The 24709-nt window shown below is 39.4% G+C and overlaps 1 protein-coding gene across 1 annotated transcript in view; it reads left to right on the forward strand.

Moving 5' to 3' along the window:
• Positions 1-24709, forward strand: part of KCNIP4 (Kv channel interacting protein 4) — an 856975-nt gene that overhangs the window by 80463 nt on the left and 751803 nt on the right. The gene's annotated exons all lie outside the window — the stretch shown is intronic.

The raw sequence follows: 24709 nt of genomic DNA on the forward strand, positions 1-24709 counted from the left end.
TGGTGTGGCACTTGACCACAAAGTTATAGGTTCAAATTCACCAGCTGCACCTCAGAATCCTATACAGGGTCACTGTGACTCAGAACTTACTCAACAGTGCTTAAAAGAAACAATATGCCAATAATTGACTTTAAGGGGGAAACTGGAAGTGGGTAACTTCTGGGTTTTTTTATTCCTCCAGGAAACAATTCCCTTGTTGTCAGAGAGCACATGTAGAGCTGGTTCACTGGTGCCCCAATTCAAGAAGAATGTAGGATCCTCACTTTATTCTAGTTACTATGGATGAAGGGGCAAACTGTTTGAAGTCCCCTCGTATGTTGTCAGTTGTCATCAAGTCACATCCTATTCATGGTGACCCTATATATACAAGAACAAAATGTTCCCAGCCCTGTACCTGCTGTCATCACGTTCACTGTGTGTAGCGGCCACTGTGTATTTTGGATCCCTTCTAACCTAGGGGTCTCATCTTCTAGCACGGTATCAGATAATATTCTCATGTGACTCATAGGGTTTTCAATGAAAATATCCAGAACTCGATTGTCTTGTTTTTCTTTCTATTATTCCTTAGTCTGGACGTTCCATTGAAACTTTCAATGAGTGACCCTAATGCTTGTACATATGATGCTGTAAGAAACCACCGGTACTGGTCAGGAACCTCTGGCAATATATCTGCTGACCTATCTTCTGGCATCCTATGATATAACAATATGCAAGCCACCTCACTGGGACACATTGACACATGGTGGTAGGGAATCACATGGAGGGCTTGTTAAAACACAGGGCTGGGCCCCAGCCCCACAGTAATTCAGTCATTCTGGAGGCTGGCCTGAGAATTTGCATGTCTAACAGATTTCCAGCCTAACAGAAACTTCTTCAAGAGCAAACTTGAAGAAGTTTAGGTAGTTCCTGCTTTCACATATATTGCATATCAAATGGGGAATTAAAACTTGAGATAATTTGAAATGTAAAGAACAAGAAACTGAAATTCCATTTGGGGTGACCAAATTCCATTTGCTCTGATGCCGAGGATACCTATCAGTGTCAAGGGAATGAAGGAGAATGGAGCTATGAATGGTAAACTGAGCTGGCCGGAAGTCTTGGCGGAAGAACCAGCTCCTCAGAATGAAAACATATGTGATGCAGCCACAGCCAGACCCAGCTGCTAAGCTCTAACACACACATACAAGTGTCTACTCTCTGAAAGGCACCTCAACTCTAATGTGTCCAAAGAGGAACTTCTGTTCTCCCGTTGTTATTGTTGTTCGGTGCCGTCAAGTCAGTACCGACTCACAGCGACCCTGTATAGGATTTCCGAGGCGTGACTAGTGAGCTTGAACTCCTAACCTTGAGGTTCAAACTGATATTGCAGTCTAGTGCATTAACCCACACCCGGACGTGTATCTCTTCTAGTCTCCCCTTCCTCAGTTAATATCACACTTTCAATTCAGGGGATTACAACACAGGTGTTTCCCTTTGCAATCCCAAAATATGCATAAACTTATCCAGCCCCAACCCATGCTCATTTACCTGCTCTCCACCAGGCATGTCCACCAGGCACTGTGTCCGATTCTGGGTGTCTTAGATTCTTACTGCTCCTGTCACAGAAATACCACAAGTGTGTGAAAGCTTTTAACAAACATCAATTTATTTTCTTACAAATCAGAAGGTTGTTTTTGTTGTTGTTAGGTTCCATCGAATTGGTTCCAACTCACAGTGACCTTATGCACAACAGAATGAAACACTGCCCGATATTGGGCCAACCTCACAATTATTGCCACACTAGAGCCTATTGATGCTACCACTTTGCCAATCCATCTTGCTAGGGGTCTTCCTCTTTTCCTCTGACCCTCCACCTTACCAAACATGATATCCTTCTCCAGCGACTGGTCCCTCCTGACAATATGTCTGAAATATGAGACAGAAAGTTTGGCCATTCTGGCCTCCAAGGAGCACTCTAGCTGCACGTCTTCCAAAATGGACGTATAGGTTCTTTTGGCAGCCCATGGCACTTTAAATATTCTCCTTCAACACCATAACTCAAAGGTATCGATTATTTTATGGTCTTCCTTATTCACTGCCCAGCTTTCGCATGCATATGAGGTTACTGAAAATATCATGGCTTGGGTCAGGCGCACCTTAGTCCTCAAGCTGACATCTTTGCTCTTCAACATTTTAAAAAGGTCTTGTGCATCAGATTGGCCTAATGCAATACGTCATCTGATTTCTTAACTGCTGCTTCCATCAGGAGGTTAGAAGTCTGAATTCAGGCTGTCAACTGTAGGGAAAGGTCTTCTCTGTCACACTGGGGAGAAATCTTTGTTTCAACTTCTTCGTGGCATCCTTGGAACTTGGGGATCCCCTCATCGCACCTATCATCCTCCCATTCATGTTTGTTTGCTTCTGCCTATTGCATTCTTTCATATCTCAACAAGGATTGGTTTAAAATAGGTCCTGCACTGACATTGTCTTGTTAACATAACACAAAAATTTGTATTCTCATGTGGGATTGAAAATTATAACACATAATTTTGGAGATCGCAGTTCATAACACTGAGACTAGAGCTATAATCCATAACACTGAGACTAGAGCTATAATCCAAACTAAATCCCAGCCTTTTACAAATTTAAAGTTTGGTGGGTCAGATATACAAAGCAAGTCTATAAATAAGCATGTAGTATATGCAAGGTCGGCGGTTCAAGATCACGAGCTGCTCCTGCTCCTTGGAAACCGTTTACAGGGTTGCTATGGGTCAGAATCAACTTGACGGCACTTAACAACAACAACAACAAATATCAAGGAGTACTGCCGTGGCACTGTAGGATAAGCACTGGACTATCAGGTTGGTTTGAACAATAAGGTTGATGGTTCAAACGCATCCATTGCTCCTCTGAAACCCTATATAGGGTCACTTTGAGTCGTAACTAACTCAAGGGCACTTAACAACCACAAATATATAGCATATGCTCTAAACAAAGTGGGAGCCCTGGGTGGTACAAATGGTTAAGTACTTGAGTAATAACAACAAAGTTGGTGTATCAGACCTACCCAGATGTGTCTCAGAAGGTAGACCAAGCAATCTGCTTACAAAGTATCAGAGCTACTGAAACCCCATGAAAAGTTCTACTCTGCACACCTGTGGTTACCATGAGTCAGACTGGAGTCAGTGGCAACCCACAGAAACAACAACACTGAACAAAGTCTGACCATTTTGTATCACGGACACTACCACCCTAAACCCCATCTGTGAATGTTTCTTGCGTAGACTATGAGATGGACTCGTGACAAATGTACTTTATGTACAGTCAGATCACTGTATTCCTCTACCTGAAGCTTTTAAGGTGGCTTTCTATTGTTAATTCATGTTAATTTCTGACACCTTAATTAGTATGAGCTGCAAGAATTATTTTAGTTCTCTTACTTCTCTTTTTACCATTAGAAAAGCTCCTGTGGTCTTCTTTCTGCCCCTTGCACATTCTAAATCCATTCAAACCTTAGGGCATTTGCACTTGCAGTCACTTCTTTGTAATCTTCTTTCTGAATAACTAATATCTTGTTATCATGTAGGTCTGAGACTAAATGTCACTTCCACAGAGGGTTCATTTCTGATCCTACTTCCAGCTTAACTCCACTGCCACACTCTATTTTTCTTGCTTTTTTTTTTTTTTGTCTCTGTGTGTGGTACAGACAAGTGCATAAGCACGTGACAGCTAATCCCAGGGTCAGGGGTTAAAACCCACTAGCTGCTCCTCAGAAACCCTATATGATGTCGCTGTGAGTAAGAACTGGCTTGCTGGCACTTATGAAAAACAAGAGCACTTACTACTCTCTGTAAACTACATGAGATCAGAGACTTATACAAACTTGCTCATTTTAACATCCAGTGACTAGATACGTAGCTGGCATACTATAGGCACTCCGTTCAATTTTATCAAATAAATAAATGCATTATGGTTCATTTCCAACTGTCTCTCAAGATTGGTTGGCAGTTCTTTAATGTCAGTGACCATGTCTGTTTCATCTTTACATCTTAGTGTTGAAACACACACGCAATAGATGCTTACAAATGTTAACTGGAGTGTAAAGGAAATGGATATCTCACTTAAATGAACTTCTGTTACAATAATCCAAATGAGGTTATTATTTTTCCTATTTCAGAGGCAAAGATTCCTAAGTCCAAAAGAGGGTAAAAATCTTGGTCAAGTATAAGCAAAGAAAAAGCCATGGAATAAACAAAAAAAAAAAAAAAAAAGGAGAGAGAAAGATCAAGAGTCCTGGAGGCTGGAGGAGGGGAGCATTAAGAAGATTAAATTTCAGATGCAGCAGTTGCTGAGGAGGAGCTAAACATTGACAAATGGATTTGGCTTAAGGATGGATTTTGATAACTTGGAAGAAAATAGTGTCAAGAGGAGAGGAGTTACGGAGAGAAGAGGTGAATGGGAAAATATGACACTGAGTGTAAGAGACCTCGTTTAAGAAACAGAAAAAGGCTGTTTTCAAAATTCAGATATTTTTATTACTTGGAGATGGGGGTGAGACTTTAACATACAGTCATGTGCTATATAGTGACTGTTCAGGCAATATCCAACCACAAAGACATTCATAGTTCCATAAGGCTACAGTAGAGTTCAGAAATAGTTATGAAGGACAGGAAGTGGTAGAGAAAACTAGACATTGTGAACATAACCGATTCCTACATGAATGTGTATCTCATGCGCTGCAGGTGTAAAGGCCATATACAACTGGGGATTGCAGTGGCCTGCAGGACAAGCACTGGATTGTGAACTACAAGGTCAATGGTTGGAGGTCATCAGCTATTCCTCAGGAGAAAGATGAAGCTTTCTGCTACTGCTAAGATTTATAGCCTCAGCAACATGGTCACTATGAGCCAGACTGACTCGACGGCATTTAACAACAACAAAAACACGTATGTTGTTGTTGTTTTTAAGTGCCATTCAGTCAGATATGACGCATAGCGACCATATATAGGGTTTCCAAGGAGTGGCAGGTGACTTTGAACCGCTGACCTTGTGATTCAAACTGACCTTGTGTTCCACTGTTTTATCCCATAGCGCTACAACAGGACTCCAAAACACATATATAACTTGTAATACGTCTTGATTATGGTGATTAAGTTGTTCTGATTTATAGTAACTTTGTATAGGATTTCCAAGGTTGTAAATCTTTATGGGATCAGAAAGACTCTTCTTTATCCTGTGGAGCAGCTGGTAGATTTGAACTACTAACCTTGAAGTTACTAACCCAGCTCCCAGCTCATAATCCACTCTCTACCAGGACTCAATCTGTGTCTTGATGTTGTTGTTAGGTGCCATCAAGTCGATACTGACTCATAGTGACCTAATACACAACAGAACAAAACACTGCTTGGTCCTTTGCCAACCTCACAATCACTGCCATGCTTGAGCCCATCGCTGCCACCACTGTACCAATCCATCTAGTTAGAGGTCTTATTCTTTTTCTCTGACCGTCCAATTTACCAAACATGATATCCTTCTCCACTGACTGTCCCTCCTGATAATATGTACTAGTACAAGAGAAGAAGTTTGGCCATCTTGGCCTTCAAGCAGCACTCTGGCTGCACTTCTTCCAACACAGATCTGTTGTTTTTGTTTTTGTTTTTGTTTTTGGCAGTCCATGGTACTTTCAGTATTCTCCTCCAACACCATAACTCAGATGTATTAATTCTTCTATGATCTTCCTTCCTTACTGTCTAACTTTTGCATGCATATGAAGTTATTGAAAATACCATGGCTTTGGTCTGGTGCATCTTAGTCCTCATACTGACATCTTTGCTCTTCAACACTTCAAAGAAGCTTAGTGCAGCAGATTTGCCTAATGCAACACATCCTTTGATTTCTTGACTGCTGCTTCCATGAGTGTTGATGGTTGATCTGAGCAAAGTGAAGTCTTCGATAACCTCAATCTTTCCTCTACTGAAATGGATGTTGTTTATTGGTCCAGTGGTGAGAGTTTTTTGTTTTCTTTACATTGAGATGCAATCTATACCGAAGGCGGTGGTCTTTTATCATCATCAGTAAGTAGTTTAAGTCCGCTTCACTTTCAGCAAGCAAGGTTGTATCATCTGCATATCGCAGGTTGTAAATGAGCATTTCTCCAATTCTGATTCCACTCTTTTCTTCATTTAATCCAGCATCTCAGATTATTTGCTCAGAATACAGATTGAATAAGTATCATGAAAGAATACAATCCTGTCACACACCTTCCCTAATTTTAAACCACTCAGTGTTCCCATGTTCTGTTCGAACAACTGTCTCTTGGTCTATGCACAGCTTCCTCATGAGCACAATTAAGTGATATGGAATACTCATACTTTGTAATATTGTTCATAGTTTGTCATGATCCACACAATTGAAAGCCTTTGCATAATCAATAAAGCTCAGGTAAATATCCTTCTGTTATTCTCTGCTTTTAACCAACATCAGTAATGACATCTTTTGTTCCAAATTCTCTTCTGAATATGGCTTGAACCTCTGGAAGTTCTCTGTCAATGTATGCTTGCAGCTGTTTTTGAATTACCTTTAGTAAAACTTTACTCACATGAGATATCAATGATATTGTCCAATGGTTTCCATATTCCACTGGGTCACCTCTCTTTGAAATGGGCAGAAATACGGATCTCTTCCTGTCAGTTTGCAAGGTAGTTGTCTTCCAAATTTCTTGTCATAGATGAGTGAGTGCTCCCAGTACTGTGTAAGTTTGTTGAAAGATTTAAATTTGTATTCCATCAATTTGTGGTGCCTTGTTCTTTTCCAGTATCTTCAATGCACAGTGGACCTCTTCCTCCTTGATAGTCATAATAAATTTTACTGGCTTGTGAATGTATTGTTCTGTACTTTCTATCATTATTTTAGTGTGAACTTTACCAATTTACAAATAAAAAGTTTGCCATGTCACCATTTAACAGTTTATGCTCTACACGTAGACAGCAACATCCAATATGATCTATCATGCATCTCTTGAAAATATTACCCTGAATTGTCCCATGGCTCCCACGGTAGAAAAGCCAGTTCTCCTGATAACAGCAGCAAGTGGCAAAGGAAGAGTATTGATTTGGAAATAAAACAAGATGTTATTAAACAATGTGAATGTGGGAAATCAGTAAATGCTATTGCTCACAATAGGGGCATGTCTGCTTGCTAAGTACATAAGATGGTGTTCGTACACCATCTAAGTCATATAACTTTTTCATCATGGACGTGAAGTAACACATGCCTTTATTTATGTGAAGGTTAGATCAGAGCTATTAAAAATGAGCAAGTCAAGGAGTGGGGATCAAGAGGTTGGGAGTGAGCCCCTTGCTATGAGAAGGACTGCGTCACAGCAAGAGGGGGTGGTTTGCCTTTTATAAGAGAAATCTTTTCTCACTGTAGATTTGAGGATTGTGAGTGGTAATAAGTAGAAGATAACACATTAGATATGGTAATGTCAACTGAGCTCCTCTAAGACTGAGTCATGAAGACTGTCGATTCTTAGAAAAGAACATTGAAAATCATGGGGGTGTTTCTTGATAGATCAAAGACTGGTCAAAGGTGATCATTTAGTAGGTGGGCTGATAGAAGAGGGCAGGTTTTCCTAGAAGAATAGTCAAAGGATCATGAGATGCTAGAGGAGCTGTACTGTTGTTTGTTGTTGTTGTTAAGTGCCGTCAGGTCAATTCTGAACTGTAGTGACCCTGTATAGGGTTCCCAAGGAGCAGCTGATGAGCTTGAACTGCAGACCTTGCTATTCAAATGACTTTGCAGTCTGGCACATTAACAGTTAAGTCTCCTCAAATCAGTTCAACTCATTATCGCCCCTATGTAACGCAGAGCCAAACACTTTTTGACTCTGTGCTACTTTCATAATCATTACTGTGTTGGAGCCTATTTAGCAACCAGGCTGACAATTCACCTCATTGAGGGTCTTTTCTCCTTTCACAGGCCCTCTGTTTTACCAAGCATGACGTACTCCTCCAGGGACTGGTCCCTGCTGATAACATGTCCAAAGTCATGAAACTAAATATCACCATGGTTGCTCCTAAGAATTCGGGCACATTGCTTCCAAGACATATTTGTTCTTAATTCTGGCAGTTCATTGTATGTTTAATATTCTTGGCTAATGCGTAATTCAAAGGCATCAATTCATCTCCAGTCTTCTTTATTTATTGTCCAGCTTTCACATGCAGATGAGGCAATTAAAAGGACCAAGACTTGAATCAAGTGTACCTTAGTCTTCAAAATGACATTTTGCTGTTAAAAAAAATGGTCTTTTGTAGCAGATTTTCTCAATGCAATATGTTTGATTTCTCAACTGCTTCTGTCCTAAGAATTGATTGTGGCTACCAGTAAAATGAAATCTTGGACAACTTCAGTCTTTTCTCCATCTATCATACTGTTGCTTATTAGCCAGTTGCCAGACATTTTTTAGTTTTATTTTATACTGAGGTAGAATCACTAGGAGAGCTAGATCAGGAGACAAGCTCAACAAATCAAAATGCTACTCAAGTAAGAGTAGGGGAAAGGTCCAATGAAGGGGCTTAGATCAATTTTTTTTTAAAACAATGCATAAGAGTCAGAGAAATTATTAAAAATGCATAATCTTGCCTTTCCTTCCTCTGTGAGATTCTGTGGTTGTAAGTCTACAGTGGAGCCTGGGACTATATGTTTTCATCAAACAAACACTCAAGTTTCTTATAGGAGATCCAGGAGCCACTCTGAAAAGATCTTGAGTCATAGGTTGGATCCGAACAGTACAGAACCAGCACTGCATACTTGTAATGGTGCTGGAGACACAAGCATGTCTGAGCCTCGAGAGCAGATTTCATCACCCAGGTTTTCAACGAGAATACCTGGAAAATTCCAAAAACATCTCTGGGTAGCCATAGAGTTGCTGACTCAACCCATGTGGGTGGATCCCAGCTGATTATAATATGGACCCAATCTTGCAAAACCTCAGCTCCAGGGAAAACACCTACAGAAATTTGAATCCCTATGTCATTTTATTGTTCTTAAAGAGGTAAGTTCCTTCTCTAGGCCGAATGAGACATTTCTCTCCAGGGATCAGTGCACAGATATACTGACTCATGCAGGGTGGATGGCTGGAATGAGCTATGATTCCAGCACAAGTTGGCATTAATAATTGGTTTGGGTGAATAGTTTCATCTTGCCTCAAATGTTGCTACAACACATGGAGTCATAAATAACCTCCTGGAAGATATTCGACTTTTCTGTCGCCAGAAGATTACTTTCTAGCCGTGCCTAAAGGGAAAGGAAGAGGGTAACACATTTTATATCTGTCAGTTGAATGAGCCCAAAAGGAGCCTCAGAGACCCCTCCCAGGGATGAAGGCTATTGAGACTTCATAGTGCCACATCTGAATAATGCCCAGGTGACAAAGAGAAGAAATTGCTGTGGCAATTATTTTAATGACACAGAGCTCACTGGCAGGCCTATACATTGTCTTCTGCCTGAATGGCTCATTGATGTGTCAGGAAGGTAGGAGGGAACAGGGCCTTTGAGACAGGACTTTGTACTTCTATAAAAGCTTTCTTCTGAGGACTTCAAAGAGCTTTCCCTGGACTTTCTCATGGTCCCTTTCAAGCCCTTTATGGGGTGGACGGCAAGTATTTTTCTCATTCGCCGTATCCTAGGAAAGCTGAAGAAGCATGGGGAGGTTAAGTGGTAGGCCTATGGCTTCCCTTTGACGCTTTTAGGATGAGATTTCAGGTTCCTAGATTCCCCAGAGTCATCAGAGCAGATCCTGTTACAGTCTTGCCCTTCACTTACAAGGTGACCATAAAATTGTTACCAAAAAACACCCTGTAGCTGTCTACCATGGGAGATGGACATTTTCAATTTAGTGCCTTCAGCTGCCAGACTGGCTCTTCTGTCTGAACCCTAATACCATTATTGATTCACAGCATGGAGGCGTTTTTCACACTCAATATTTGCAATTATTATTATTTGTTAGCACACACCCAGTTGTGATAACATTGCCAAGTGTTATCTTTGTAGGGCTCTGTCATTTGGCAATTGTCTGCAGGGTTCATTTTCTTACCATATTTCATTGCATTGTTACAATGAAGTACATTATAAAGCAACCAGGACCACACAGTACACGTGAAATAGAACTGAGGTAGGATTGTGTCTGAGTATAATGAGTCCTGGTGTGGCACTGTGGGTTAATGCGCCAAACTCCAAAGCCATTTCAACTGCAAGGTTGGCGGTTCAAGCTCACCAGTTTTTCCTAGGAAACCTTATACAGGGTCTCTATGGGTTGGAACCCACTTAACAACAACAACAATGTAATTATTTTTGTTCTTTCTTGGTTGAACTAAACAACAGTCTTATCATTAGAAGTTACTGTCCCTCCTCAGGATGATAGGAAAGAGACTTGGTGTGGCTCTGTAGGACAAACACTGTACTGCTAACCACAATGTTCACACTACTTCTTGGAAACCTTATACAGGGTCGCTATGAGTCAGAAATGACTAAATGGCACTCAACAACAACAACAACAGCAGCAACAGCAATAGCAAAGTATCACATGAAGGGTACAGTGTTCTCTGTATTGACCAGACATCAGAATAGTCTTGTGAATTTTTAATTTGCTTATCTGTTCAATTAATAAAAGTATTGCATGAAAATATAAATGAAATCAATAAAAGCTTTATTCATAGGACAAAGCCACCTGTTCCCATTGAATCAATTCTGATTTATATGACCCTATGTGTTAGTAACAATTGTGAGGTTGGCCCAGGACTGGGCGGTGTTTCGTTCTGTTATGCATAGGGTCACTATGAGTTGGTACTGACTCGATGACACCTAACAACAACAACAATGTGTGTCAGAGTAGAACTGTGCTCCACAGGCTTTTCAATTACTCTTTTTTTAATAAGTAGATTTCCAGAACTTTCTTCTGAAGCATCTCTTTGGGAACTTGAACATCTAACCTTTTGGTTATCAGTCAAGAGTGTTGGCTCTTTTCACCATCTATGGGGGATTTAAGATAAAAATAAATGTCTCCTTTCCTATATAATTTTCCAAATCTTCTCTGGATTACATGTCACTACAAATGTATTTGTCTAATGTATTTGGGGAAGCTTCTCTTTATTCTACTGTAACTGTCTAAATGTAGCATTCCTGTTTTCTTTATTACATAGTAACCTATTGTACAGCTCGATCATTATTTATTTCATCAGGTATTCTGATGGTAAATAATTAAGTTGTATCTGTGGTGCTGTGGGCTAATGCATCAGACTGCAAAGTCATTTGAACTGCAATGTCAGTGGTTCAAGCTCACCAGTTGCTCCTTGGAAACCCTTTACAGGGTCACTATGGGTCGGAATCCACTCAGTGGCACTTAACAACAACATCAAGTTCTTAAGTAATTAAAAAAGGTGTTATGAGCAATCCTACATATATGTAATTTTGTGAGATGCATTTGAATTATGTTGCTGACAAACAATATTGAATATACCATGTACTGTCAGAAGAATGATCAAATCTATCTTGGAAGAAGTTGAGACAGAATGCTCCTTAGAAGTGAGGAAAAGGAGAGTTTGCTATCATTTTAACCATTTCACAGATGTGTAATGCAAAGACATTAAGGGATTATGCAAGGTTGCTTTGTCTGATAAGTGGGGAAGCTGCGATCAGAACATAAGTCTGCTGTGAGGCGTAAACGTGGACATAATTGTTGTTGTTAGGTGCTGTCATGTTGGTTCTGACTCACAAAGATCTTAAGTGCGACAGAATGAAACACTACTTAGTCCTGATAAATGATTACGCTTGAACCTGTTTCTGCTGCCTCTGTGCCAATCCATCACATTGGTGGTCTCTTTCTTTCTCGGTGCTCTTCCACTTTACCAAGAATAATGTCTTTCTCCAGGGACTGGTTCCCCATGATAATATGCCCAAAGTATGAAAGATGAAGTCTAACCATGTTGGCTTCTAAGGAGCAGTCTGGTTGTACCTTCTTCCAACACTGATTTGTTTGTTCTTCTGGCAGTCTTCTGGTACTTTTGATATTTTCTAACAAATGCATTAATTCTGTGGTCTTCCTTATTCACTGTCCAACTTTCACATATGTGATTATTGAAAATACTATGGCTTGGGTCAGACACATCTTAGTCCTCAAACTGACATCTTTGCTCTTGAACACTTTAAAGAGGTCTTGTGCAGCAGATTTGCCTAATGCAATATATCATTTGATTTCTTGACTGTTGCTTCCATGAGTGTTGATGGTAGATCCAAGCAAAATGAACTCTTTGATAACTTCCATCTTTTTTCCTTTTATCATAATGTTATTCATTGGTCCAGTGGTGAGGATTTTTGTTAGCACACTTTAGGTAACTAAAGGCAGCATGATGATGCACTTGGAATTGTGGGGGTTTTTTGTGTTTTTTTTTTCCTGACTGTGGAATATAAAATAATCTAAATTCTCTTCTCATGATATATTTATTTCCTTCTTTGTTCCAATGTTCCCTCCAATTCTTATTTTTCTTTGAATTAAATATATTAATATGATGTGATTATTCAATCATAGAATATACACACAGAATTTAATTTAAATTATAAAACTCTTCAGTTATATATTTTGCTCCAAAATATAACAGCATTTAGGGAATGAAAAAATGAAGTGCCTATACCATAGATTATGCTTAAACCCCGGCAATATTTTTCTGTGAAGGAGCTTTTTCTCTTGAAAGAGTCAACAAGTACATGGCCACTTCTCGAATTACTCTAACAAGTCTAATAGCTTCCCTGTAGCCAATCAGCAATGTCTTATGACAAATCTTACTACTGTGCATTTTTTAATAAGGAAGGGATCAGAGTGGTGATTTCATTATATCCCTTCAGGCTTTGCAGAAGAGATCTTATCCTAGTAAGGAGTGTGAAGGGAATGATAAATTGTTCAGAAAGACTGAAATATTCCATGTATTTCTTCCATTATATTTTTCCTGGGAGGTTTTATAGCAAACCCACTGGTGATCATAAACACATCTAAATATTTTTCACTTGCTCAAAATCCCAGAACTTTGAAAAAAAATTAATATCAATATAAGAAGAACAATATAAAAGAAGTAACATAATAAAAATAACAAGTATGAATTCCACAGATTTGGAAAGTTCTGTGCAGTGGAAAGTTTTTCCCTACTGCTGTAGCAGTTTTTATATTCAGCTGCAAAAGTCCTTTCTACAAACAAGGTGATGAGTAGTTTGTAATGATGGAGGCCTAGTCCCCTGAAAAAGTGCTAAGCTTTAAAAGAAAATATCTCTCCAAGGAAGCAGGAACCTCCCATTTTGCTGAGTTTACCTCTGGCTTTCTGGTAGGGAAGTGCAAGATACAAAATTTGATACTGATTTTTGTACTTTGATGAGAGTGATAATTACATAAAAATAGATCTGGTATCTAAGTTCCTTTTCAAATTAGATTTTTATGCAGATGTTAAACTGGAAGGGAACTTTGAGATCCTTAGCAGGTAATTCTGTGGGACAGTGGATTCAATCCATGTGTTTCAGAATTCAATGTTTGATTTTTTAAAAACATTGATGGTTACCAACTACCTTAGGTGATTGTGACCCAGAGGACTTTAACATACATCTTAAGAGTTATCTGTTTATCTATCTATCCATCCAGCCATCCATCCAGCCAACCATCATAGCTATCTATGTATCTATGTATCAATGAATCTGTCTATCTGTCTGTCTGTCTGCCTGTCTATCTATCTATCTATCTATCTATCTATCTATCTATCTATCTATCTATCTATCTATCTATCTATGAGTGAGCTTCAAAAATGCAATTATCTTTCATTCTGTTTATCCACAAACTTTTGAAGCTAGCATTATCAATCATATTCTAAAATACAGTACTATATAATATGTGTCATATTATGTTTATACATTTCTATGCAATATATATATATATATATATATATAATCATATAAAAATCAAACTATACTTTATTCTTGAAGTTTCTTATCTGTAAATGTATGCTATAGCTTGACACATGTTGTTGTTACATGCTGTTGAGTCAGTTCCAACCCACAGAGACCCCATGTGCAACAGAACAAAATACTACCAGGTTCTGGCGGTACCACGCCACCGTGGTAATTCATCTAGTTGAGTGTCCTCCTGTTTTTCATTCATCCTCTACCAAGAATGATGTCCTTCTCCAGGGACTGATCCCTCCTGATAACACGTGCAAAGTACTTTATACAGTGTACATATTCAATTAGTGCCAGCTCACTAAATGAGTAAGGAGCTCTGGTAACACAGTGGTTACAAATCGGGCTGCAAACCACAAGGCCAGCAGTTCAAAACAACCAGCTGTTTCACTGGAGAAAGATGAGGCTTTCAGCTCCCATAAAGATTTACAGCCTAGGACCCCCTGTACAGGGTCGCTATGAGTCAGAATCAACTACACGGCACATAACCACCACCACCATCTAAACAAGTCTACGGGAGCTACAATTCGATTTTGAACATACCCCACCTGAATTTAGAGATTATCTCAAGAGCAGATTTGATGCATTAGATGTTCATGAGCAATGACCAAACCAGTTGTAGAATGACATCAAGAGCATCCTATAGGAAGAAAACAAAAGGTCATTAAGAAGAAGAAAAAAGAAGAAGGAAAAGACCAGGATGGTTGTCAGAAGAGACTCTGAAACTTGCTTTCTAGTGTAGAGATACTAAAGCAAATGGAAGAAATAAGGTAGTAAAAGAACTGAACAGAAAATTTCAAAGGTCAACTTGAGAAGACAAAGTCAAGTATTATAATGATATGTGCAGAGATCTGGAGCTAGAAAACCAAAAGAGAAGAACACACTCAGTTGTTCTCAAGCTGAAGGAACTGAAGAAAAAATTCAAGCCTCCACTCTCAGTACTGAAAGATTCTATGGGCAAAATGTTAAATGATGCAGAAAGCAGCTAAAGAAGATGGAAGAGATACACAGAGTCACTGCACCAAAAAGAAATGGTTGATGTTCAGCCATTTCAAAGTAGCTTATCATCAAGAGCCAGTCATACTGAAGGAAGAAATCTAAGGTTCATTGAAGGCACTGGCAAAGAACAAGGCTCCCGGAATTGGTGAAATACAAACTGAAATCTTTCAACAAACTGGTGCAGTCATGGAGGTATTTGTTCCAAGACATTTTGAAGACAAATACCTGGCCAACTGATTGCAAGAGATCCATATTTGTGCCCATTCCAAAGAGAGGTTACATAATGAAATGTGGAAATCATCAGACAATATCAGTAATATCACATGCAATTAAAATTTTGCTAACGATAGCTAAAAAATGGCTGCAACCATACATTGACAGAGACCTTCCAGAGGTTCAAGCCAGATTCAAATGGGAATTAGGGATATCATTTCTGATGTCAGATGCATCTTGGCTAAAAGCAGAGAATACCAGAAGAGATGGTTACCTGTGCTTTATTGACTATATATATGTTGTTGTTAAGTACTGTGGAATTGGTTCTGACTCATAGTGACCTTGCACAGGGTTTCTGAGGCTATAAATCTTTACTGGAGCAGAAAGACTCATATTTCTCCTGCGGAATGGCTGGTAGTTTCGAACTGCTGACCTTGAGGTTAGCAGTCCAATTCGTAACCACTACGCTACCAGAGCTCCTTATTGGCTATGCAAAGGCTTTTGCTGTGTGGATCATGACACACTATGGGCAACATTGCAGGGAATGAGTGTTCTATAAAACGTAATTGTACTCATAAAGAAGCTGTACATAGACCAAGAGGAAGTCATTAGAACAGCATGTGGGGGCACTGAGTGGTTTAAAATCAGAAAAGGTGTGTACCAGTTTTGTATTCTTTCACCATACTTACTCAATTTGCATGCTCAGCAAATAATCTTAGAGGCTGGGTTCTATGAAGAGGACCGTGCCATCAGAAATAGTCTACCTGTCCTTCTTCTTAGTCTGTCTTAGTCTGGAAGCTCATGGAAGCCTGTCCACCATGTGCACCCTGCTTGTCTTTAATATACCAGTGGCATAACAGTGAGCATCACAGCAACAGACAAGCCACCACAATGGGACAAACTGACCGACAAGTCATAGAGTCATTTAGATTCCAGACTAAAAAGAAATGGTTATTTCCTTGTCTAAATGAAAATGAAAATGTGTTTTCCAGTAAAATGTTCATTGTTTCATGAACAATATCTGAGGTTTTTTTTTTTTTTTTATAAAGGATCAAGTATGTTGACATCTTGTTGTTGTCATTGTTATTAAGTGTCATTGAATTGGCTCCAACTCATAGCGACACTTTATAGCATTTCTGAGAAGCTGCTGGTGAGTTTGAACCACTGACTTTGCAGTTCAAACTGCCCTTTCACACCAGTGCTTATCCTGTAATGTTACAGAGGTTCTAATCCCACTTAATTACTTAATAGATACATGGTGCTGGAAAACTTTTGACTGCTTCTATCCCATTTTCTAACAATATTCTCCATAGAGCTATCATTTGGAGAAATGAAAATGATTTGCCAAACTTGTGAAATGTGTCTGACGCATACTCACCTCCACAAAATGGTACAGAACAGCAAGGAATGCTGACCATGCCACTCTGTCACTAGGCTCTGTTAGTATCTATTGCCTAAACAAATGAATCCCAGAAGAGCAATTAGCTATTCAAGTATGCCTGTAAAAGGCAGGTGGATAGATGCTGCCATATGTCATTCCAATGCGGTTTCTTGCAAAACACTTGTTTGGAAAATTTGGTTATTAAGGTTTACAGAAGGCGCTCTCATTGTGCTGTGGGCCAGGCTTTGGGTTGCTAACTGAAAGTTGGTGGTTCAAACTCACTAGCTGCTCCCAGGTAGAAAGATGAGCCTGTGTGCTTCAGTGAAGATTTACAGCCTCAGATGCCCTATGGGGAGTCGCTATGAGTTAAAATTGACTCAGTGGCAATGGTTTAGGATTTGGGGGATTTTAAAGTTAAAGGTAGCCTAGGTAATCACTAGAAAGTAGCTGGATATTCAGAGAAACCCAGTTAACAAGACCATGCAAAAAAAATCTCATGGGAAAGGAGCAAATTTAAGCCCAAATAGTTTTATTATATAAATAAAATTCATATGTACTGTTGGTTAACTTATTCTGTTTCTGAGTATATAAAGTCAACAACCAAGTTAATAGCTTGATTTTTTTTTTTTTTTTTACAAATGCTATATTGATGACTTTCTTTTTGGAAAAGTAACAAACAAACAGAAAACCCCAGACAAGCTGGCAAACCTAAACTTACATTGATACAAGGCAATGCTAATTCAGAGCTAGACTGGCTTTACCTTTAAATGGGGCTTCCAGTCTCCAGTTGACCACATTTCTTGCCATTCACAGTGTTGCTTATATATTCATATCTGGCAGAACTTGTCATCTATGTTAACTGTCCAGTCCCTGCAAACATTTGACTGTTCACCTGCCTTAGCACTCATTTGGAGACCTGATATGGCATTGTAGAAGAAGCACTGGACTGCTAGACTCCAGATCGGTGGTTCAAACCCATCAGTTGCTCCTTAGAAACTTATACAGGGTCGCTATGAGTCAGAACCAACTCGACAGCACTTAACAACATAATAACAACAGAACTCATATAACAGGGATTCAAAGAGTTTGTGGGAAAAATCTCTTATCTATTCATTCCATTTTCCTCAAATTTTTGAAGCCCCCTTTTATTTATCATCTTGCCGTAAACATCTCATGGTCATACCTTCTCAACATGTGTGTTGAGACAGGTTCTTGAGAACTATCAGCTTCCTCTTTTAGCTCCTGTAGTTTCTCCTTCCATTCCAACCTTTTACCACTAATTGCATCCGCCCCTGAGTGGAAGGTTCTAAGGAATAAGAATTACACTTCATTCAATTACGTGCTCCATCGTTTAGCACAGTCCCTTGCCTTAAGTAGTTATACAATGACTAAGTAGTTTGACTAACGGAAATAATGAGAAATGTAGCTGAATTTGGGGTGGTTTAGCAATCTGGCATCAGGAACAGAGGAAGATTCATTAACACTCATGGAAGCAGAAGTCAAGAAATCAAATGATGTATTACACTAGGCCAGTCCGCTGTACAAGACGTCTTTAAAGCGTTACCTCATCTGTGAAATGGTTGTATCTGTTTGAGGACTGAGATGTACCTGACCCAATCCATAGCATTTATAGTCACTTTATAAGCTTGTGACAGTTGAGCAATAAATAAGGAAAACCATAGACGAGTTGTTGCATTTGGGTTATGGTGTTGAAGAAGACCATGGATTGCCAGAACAAACAAATCAGTGTTAGAAGAAGTACAGCCAGGGTGCTCCTTAGAAGCAAGAATGGTGAGACTTTGTTCTTGAGTCCTGGTGTAGCCCTGTGGGTTAATGCATTGGACTGCAAAGTCTATTTGCTCTGCAAGGTCGGCAGTTCAAACTTCCCAGCTGCTCCTCAGAAACCCTATGCAGGGTTGCTATGGGTCGGAAACAACTCAACAGCACTTAAAAACAACAATAACAACCTTTCATGTGTTATCAGGAGGAACCAGGCCCCCGTGAAGTTTGGAGGATCAATGAAAAAGAGGAAGCAGCTAGGGTCTCAGGTATACCAATTGTGAGGCTGGTGGAGGCCCGCACAGTATTTAGTTCTGTTGTGCAGAAGGTCACTATGGGTCGGCACCAACTCGACCATACCCAACGACAACAGCAACCTCACTGACTATGTTTGGCTATGTGGCCCTTACTTAAGGTGATCCTTTTACCTTCTAAGACTTATTTTTTATAAGATCTGGCAGTTGGATTGGATGATCTATAAAATCTCTCCCTGAAGTTTTTGAGCTTAATGAATACCTAAATTCCCTTACTCATTTTATTGCTATTTTAAGCTCAGCTTTGCTGATTTGGGATAAGTGACTGAACCTGCTACAACCAAGATATTAGTAATATAACCCCATCTCTTGGGAACCCTGCAGGAACGAATTCATAAATAATGCAGACAAACTTAAATTGAAGACTAAAAGAAATGGGCAAAGACTTATTACATTTTCATAATAGCATTTTAAAAGGTAAGAATTGCTGGTCTGTGCTTCACTTTGAACAGAGCTTTGGTTATTAGTGCTTGCTTGTAAAGCAATTAGTTCCAATGTTACAGTCTTCTTTTCCTGAAAATTTTAAAAACATTTGTGATGCATTATTATTTTTTATCGTTACCTTAAAGGCCTTCAACAGAATAGTGACTCTGTTGCAGTATATTTGTCCGTTCTGTGTCCTTACTTCATAAGAATCAAGGATTTTTAATATGTTTACTATTCCCAATCTCCCCTAAGCCTCACCCTGGGCCTGTCACAGAGAAGGTGGATCAAATCTGCCTTCTGCTTCAATGAAAGATACAAGACAAATGGAGCATCAGTAAAAAATAGCTCATTGCAATTGTGCAACCGAAACTGATGATGGATCGTGAATGATTCTAGCTGCTAAATCACCAGACATTTTGTTTTAGCACTAGTAAGAGTTTTCAAAGGGCCGTGATGGTTTGGTGGGAGAATTCTTGCCTCCGTGTGGGAGAATCAAGTTCAGTTCCCAGCCAGTGTAGCTTATGTACAGCCACTGCCAGTCCATGAGTGAGGACTGGGCCCAGTACTGAACAGGTATCAGCAGAGTATCTAGAGTAAGCCAGACTAGCAAGAAAGACCTGGAGATCTACTTATGGATATCAGCCACTGAAAATATCATGGATCATAACATCCTATCCTATTGTGTTTGTACACAGGGTTTTCCAGAAGTCAGGGTCCAACTTGATAGTAGCTAACAACAACAAGTAAGCAAGAGCTCTAAATAGGAGTCCTGGTGTGGCACTGTGGGGTAATGCGCTTGACTGCTAAATCATTTGAACCACAAGATGGATGGTTCAAGCTCCCCAGCTACTCCTCGGAAACCCTATGCAGGGTAGCTATGAGTTGGAACTGACTCAAAGGCACTTAACAACAGAAACAACAACAATAATTTTACAGTTATGCTGTTTTGAAAGCTCCAACTAACAAAATAAGCTTAGTCTCAGAAGTATCTGGAGGGATCTGGTGGTCTCTTCTTTCATTTTGGACTAAGGTGGTATCAAATTAGAATGAGGCTGACAGGCATCGAGTGGGCTGAGCTGGCTCAAAACAGAGATTTTCCAATGTTCCAGATCCATATACCTTTGTCACCAACTTTCCAGATCCATGACTTTGTCACGTGTGGAGGGAAGGCCCTCGTCAGTGTGCTGCTCTATGGGCCATTTCCATCCATGTATGGACTACCTGCTTTTATAAAAACAGACTGTGTCCAGTTGGCCACAAACAATGATGCCCCACAGTGGCACAGCCACCTAAGTTTGAATAAATAAATCCTTCTTCTTTCTTTATATGAGGTTTAGATCTGGTTATATAGTTTTTGCCATTTGCAAGAACAATGCCTCTTCATTAAACACACTTCTCAAGGTATTTGCAAAATCTCTGTCAGTTTTTATGTGGTGATTCACAATGTCAGTAGAGACAAGATTGTTGCATGCTGAGAACATTCCAATTGTGAGTTGTCTTTTGGACCTCGAATTAATATTACAGACACATTCACTACAGCTTTCATTATTAACCATACAGGACTTTACTAATCTTATACTCTTTTGTTCATAGGTCAGGGAACATGTTATTAATAAAGTCTTTGGTACTGTGGATTCATGCACCGGACTACAAAGTCATTTGAACCGCAAGATCCGGGGTTCGAGCTTACCAATTGCTCCCCAGAAACCCTATACCTAGTCACTATGGGTCGAAACCAACTCAGTGGCACTTGACAACAACAATAACAGCAACAAAGGGTCTAGGTGGTGACCCTGGAACAGAATTGTGACATGTGATTCCCCCCCAAAATTTAGATGCTGTTTCATTAATAATGTCCACATTGCCAATGGATGACCACTGTAAATCAAGTTGGAATTTATCTGGAAGATATCACTTTGTACTATTTTTGAACCTTAGTGAGATCTGATGAATGCTGGCTTTTGACACTGTACTTCTTTGACACTGAGCTCTATTGTGTTTCTTTTTTGTCCTATCTTGACTTTGATGGTTTATATTACATTTCTGTTAATATGTTTGAAAGTAACACAGAATAGTGGTTTAAAACAATACACATTACCCTACTTTGAAATTCCTGTGGAATTAGCTTTGAGGAGTCTACTGCTTAAGATTTCACAAGGAGTTTGCCAAGCGTATTTCACATCTGGAGACTGGATTGGGGAAGGATCCTCTTTATTTGTCGTGCACGTATTTGAAGGAGTTAGTTGTTTCTGGCTGTATGATTGATGGTGTCTTGCTCTTTCAAAGACAGTGATATTTACAGAAGCAAATGGCCTCACCTTTCTCCTGAAGGACATTTGGGGATTTGAACTGCTAGCCTTACAGTTAGCAGACAATGTTTAGCCCACAGTGCTACTAGGGCATCTTCATTGTGTGTGTGTGTGTGTGTGTGTGTGTGTGTGTGTGATGTGTGTTGGGAAAGAGGGAGAAACATACACCTTAGAGAGAGAAAGAGAGATTTGATTTTACGAATTGCCTTGTGGCAACTGTGATGGTTAGAAAATCCAATATCTATAAAGCACACAGCAGGCTGGAAACTCAGGCATGGTTTCTGTCTCACAGTACTGAGGCAGATTGTTTTACTTCTCTCTTAAAACTAAGCATTTGCTATTAAATCTTTCCACTGACTGTATGAGTGCCACACACATTTATGAGGATAACTGATCATGCATGATAATGACATCTATAAAATAGCTCCACCACAACTTCTAGAATAGTATTTCAACAAACAACCAGGAACCACAGCCTGACCAATGAAACGTACAGTGAAACACTCCAGCTTGCAAGTCCTGAACCTGGTTTAGGACAACAGATCTTCATCCCACCAACACCAGGTTGTTATAGAGGGTAGAAAGGAATTTCTCTTTTTATTTTACCAATGATTTGGAAATACCCTATTTTGTTTTTGTTTTTGTCACATGCAAATAAATATAAATAAATTTAAAAGTGCAAACAACATGCATAGCACACTTAGCATGCGAGGAGGTTGTATTATTTGCAAGAAAGATAGTACCATAAGGGAAAGATGAATTTAAAGTAACAAAGAGCAAAGATTAAACCTTCTGCCCTTTTTGCATGCTCAGTGAGATAGGTTGACATAGTGACTTCAACAATAACCTCAAACTTAGGAACAATTGTAAGAATGTTGCAAGACCATTTAGTGTTTTCTTGTACATTGGGCCACTATGAGTCAAAATCTACTTGAAGGATCCTTAACAATACTCTTCATAGAACAGATTTGGAAAAAAATGAGCATTTTATGATGACTTTTGATAAAGTAACCTTCAAGATTCTTTTTTTTATTTCAGTCACTAAAGTAAATTTGAATTTTAGTAGTGCGTAAATAATATTTATTTTGTCTTTTTGTTACTAAGGAGATGTAAGCTTTCATTATTGTTACTGAGGACTTGGCAACTTTAAGCACCAGGTTTCAGAGACCTGTCTCATTTAAATGTGCATTTTAATGAAGCAGTTGTTTTAAAAGTTGAAACATATTCTAATAGTGTAAACTATCCTCCAAGTTGAGTATTTCATGAGCCATTAAAATGGATATTTTTAGAATCAGAATTCATCAACATTGATACAGAATTAACACGCCACTCTCAGCTTGATAGAAAATTCAGCTGCAAAGATATTTTCTTCTCTGTGGGACTAGAATGTTTATATTCAATATTATAAATAGAATAGTTCCATAGCCCATTATAAACAGTTGTTTTTGTTTTTTGTTTTTTTTCCAACTGGTATAAATGTAGACTATCTGTCATTGTGATATAGTTTTATAGTTAGTAAACATTTATCAGAAAACAATAATAAAGCATTTAGATTATTGAATGATTTTTAAGAGATATAATTTTAGAGGTGACTTTAGACTTTAAGATTATGTAGCATGGCTTGGGGAGTCCTGATGTGGTACTTGAATTAGGCATTGGACTGCTAACCTCAAGTTCAGGACTTCAATCTACCATTTGCTCTTCAGAAACCTTATGGAGGGTCACACTGAATAGGACTCTACTAGATGGCATTTAACAACAAAGCCTGGGTTTGATGGAAATATGATATAGAAGAAAACTGTTTCTTTGCTAACAGTTTTCATCTTCTGCCATTATGAAAATGGATGAAAAATAAAGTCTTTATTAAAATGCTGAGTCAACTAAATGAACCGATATATAGCATCTTCCATCTTTGGGAAACGATTTCAGCAAATTGTTGTCTCAAGACCAATCTGTCCACGTTACTATACCTTGTTGTTGTTGTTCAGTGTTGTCGAGTCGGTTCTGACTCATAGCGACCCTTTATAAGGATTCCAAGGAGCAGCTGGTGAGTTGGAATCATCAACTGTGCAGTTCAAACTTACCTTACAGTCTAGAGCATTAACCCACAGTGTCACACCACATATCAAAATAAAGTCAGCCAGCCTGCAGTGACAGTCACATCCTATATAGCGTTCCCAGAATTTAATACGGAGGTGATTTCTAGCCCCCTCCCAAACCAAGACTTGTAACAAAAAGAAGGCTTTCATTTTAGTTTTAATTTTGGTTTTGTACACATTACTAATATTATGAAAGTGAAAATACATAAGTGGCTACACAAGATAAGGAGTCTTGGTGTGGCACTATGGGTTAATGTGCCAGACTGAAGAGCGGGTTGAACTGCAAGGTCGGAAGTTCAAGCTCACCAGCTGCTCCTTGGAAACCCTATACAGGGTCGCTATGGGCCGAAATTGACTCCACGGCACTAAACAACAACAACAACACAAGATAAAGGAGCAGAGTAAGTGAGGGATTTCATTGTTTTTGTTCATGTGCTGTTTCAGAAAGTCTTTTAGGCAACTAGTAGTTAAAGATGGAGAATTTCTAGTTTCTGAAGTTGAACCTTATAAATGGATTTGCACAACAGATTAGAATGGACGAGATGACTTCTGTGGTCTATTACAAATCCCCTTCTCAGGCAATAACTATTCTTTCATAGAGAGGGGATTGTTGCTATTGTTGTAAAGTGCTGTCCAGCTGGTTCGGACTCCTAGTGATCTTGTCTAGGGTTTCTGAGGCGTGTCTGGTGTGCTTGAACTGCCATCCTTGAAGTTCAAGCTGCCTTTGCAATGCAGTGCATTAGCCCACAGCATCATAGTGAGGATAGGCTCGGTCATGATGAAGCAACAGGTGATTTCACACCTTATTTGTTGTTGTTGTTAAGTCCCGTCGAGTCGGTTCCGACCCATAGCGACCCTGTACAAGGTTTCCAAGGGTGTAAATCTTTACGGGAGTAGAAAGCCTCATCTTTCTTCCGCGGAGCAGCTGGTAGTTTCGAACTGCTGACCTTAAGGTTCGCAGCCCGATTCGTAACCACTACGCTACCAGAGCTCCTTGTTGTTGTTGTTAGGTGCTGACTAATCTGATCTGACTCATGCCAACACTGTATATCACAGAACAAAACACAGCCCAATCTGGTGCCAAACTCACAATTGTTCTTAAGGTTGAGTTCATTACTGTTGCTACTCTACCAACCCATCTTTTTTTGGGGATCTCCCTCTTTATTGCTGACCCTCCATTTTACCAAACATGGTGTCCTTCTCCAGGGACTGGCCCCT

Source organism: Chrysochloris asiatica, unplaced genomic scaffold, assembly GCF_000296735.1.
Source record: "Chrysochloris asiatica unplaced genomic scaffold, ChrAsi1.0 scaffold00270, whole genome shotgun sequence".
NCBI classification, from domain to species: domain Eukaryota; kingdom Metazoa; phylum Chordata; class Mammalia; order Afrosoricida; family Chrysochloridae; genus Chrysochloris; species Chrysochloris asiatica.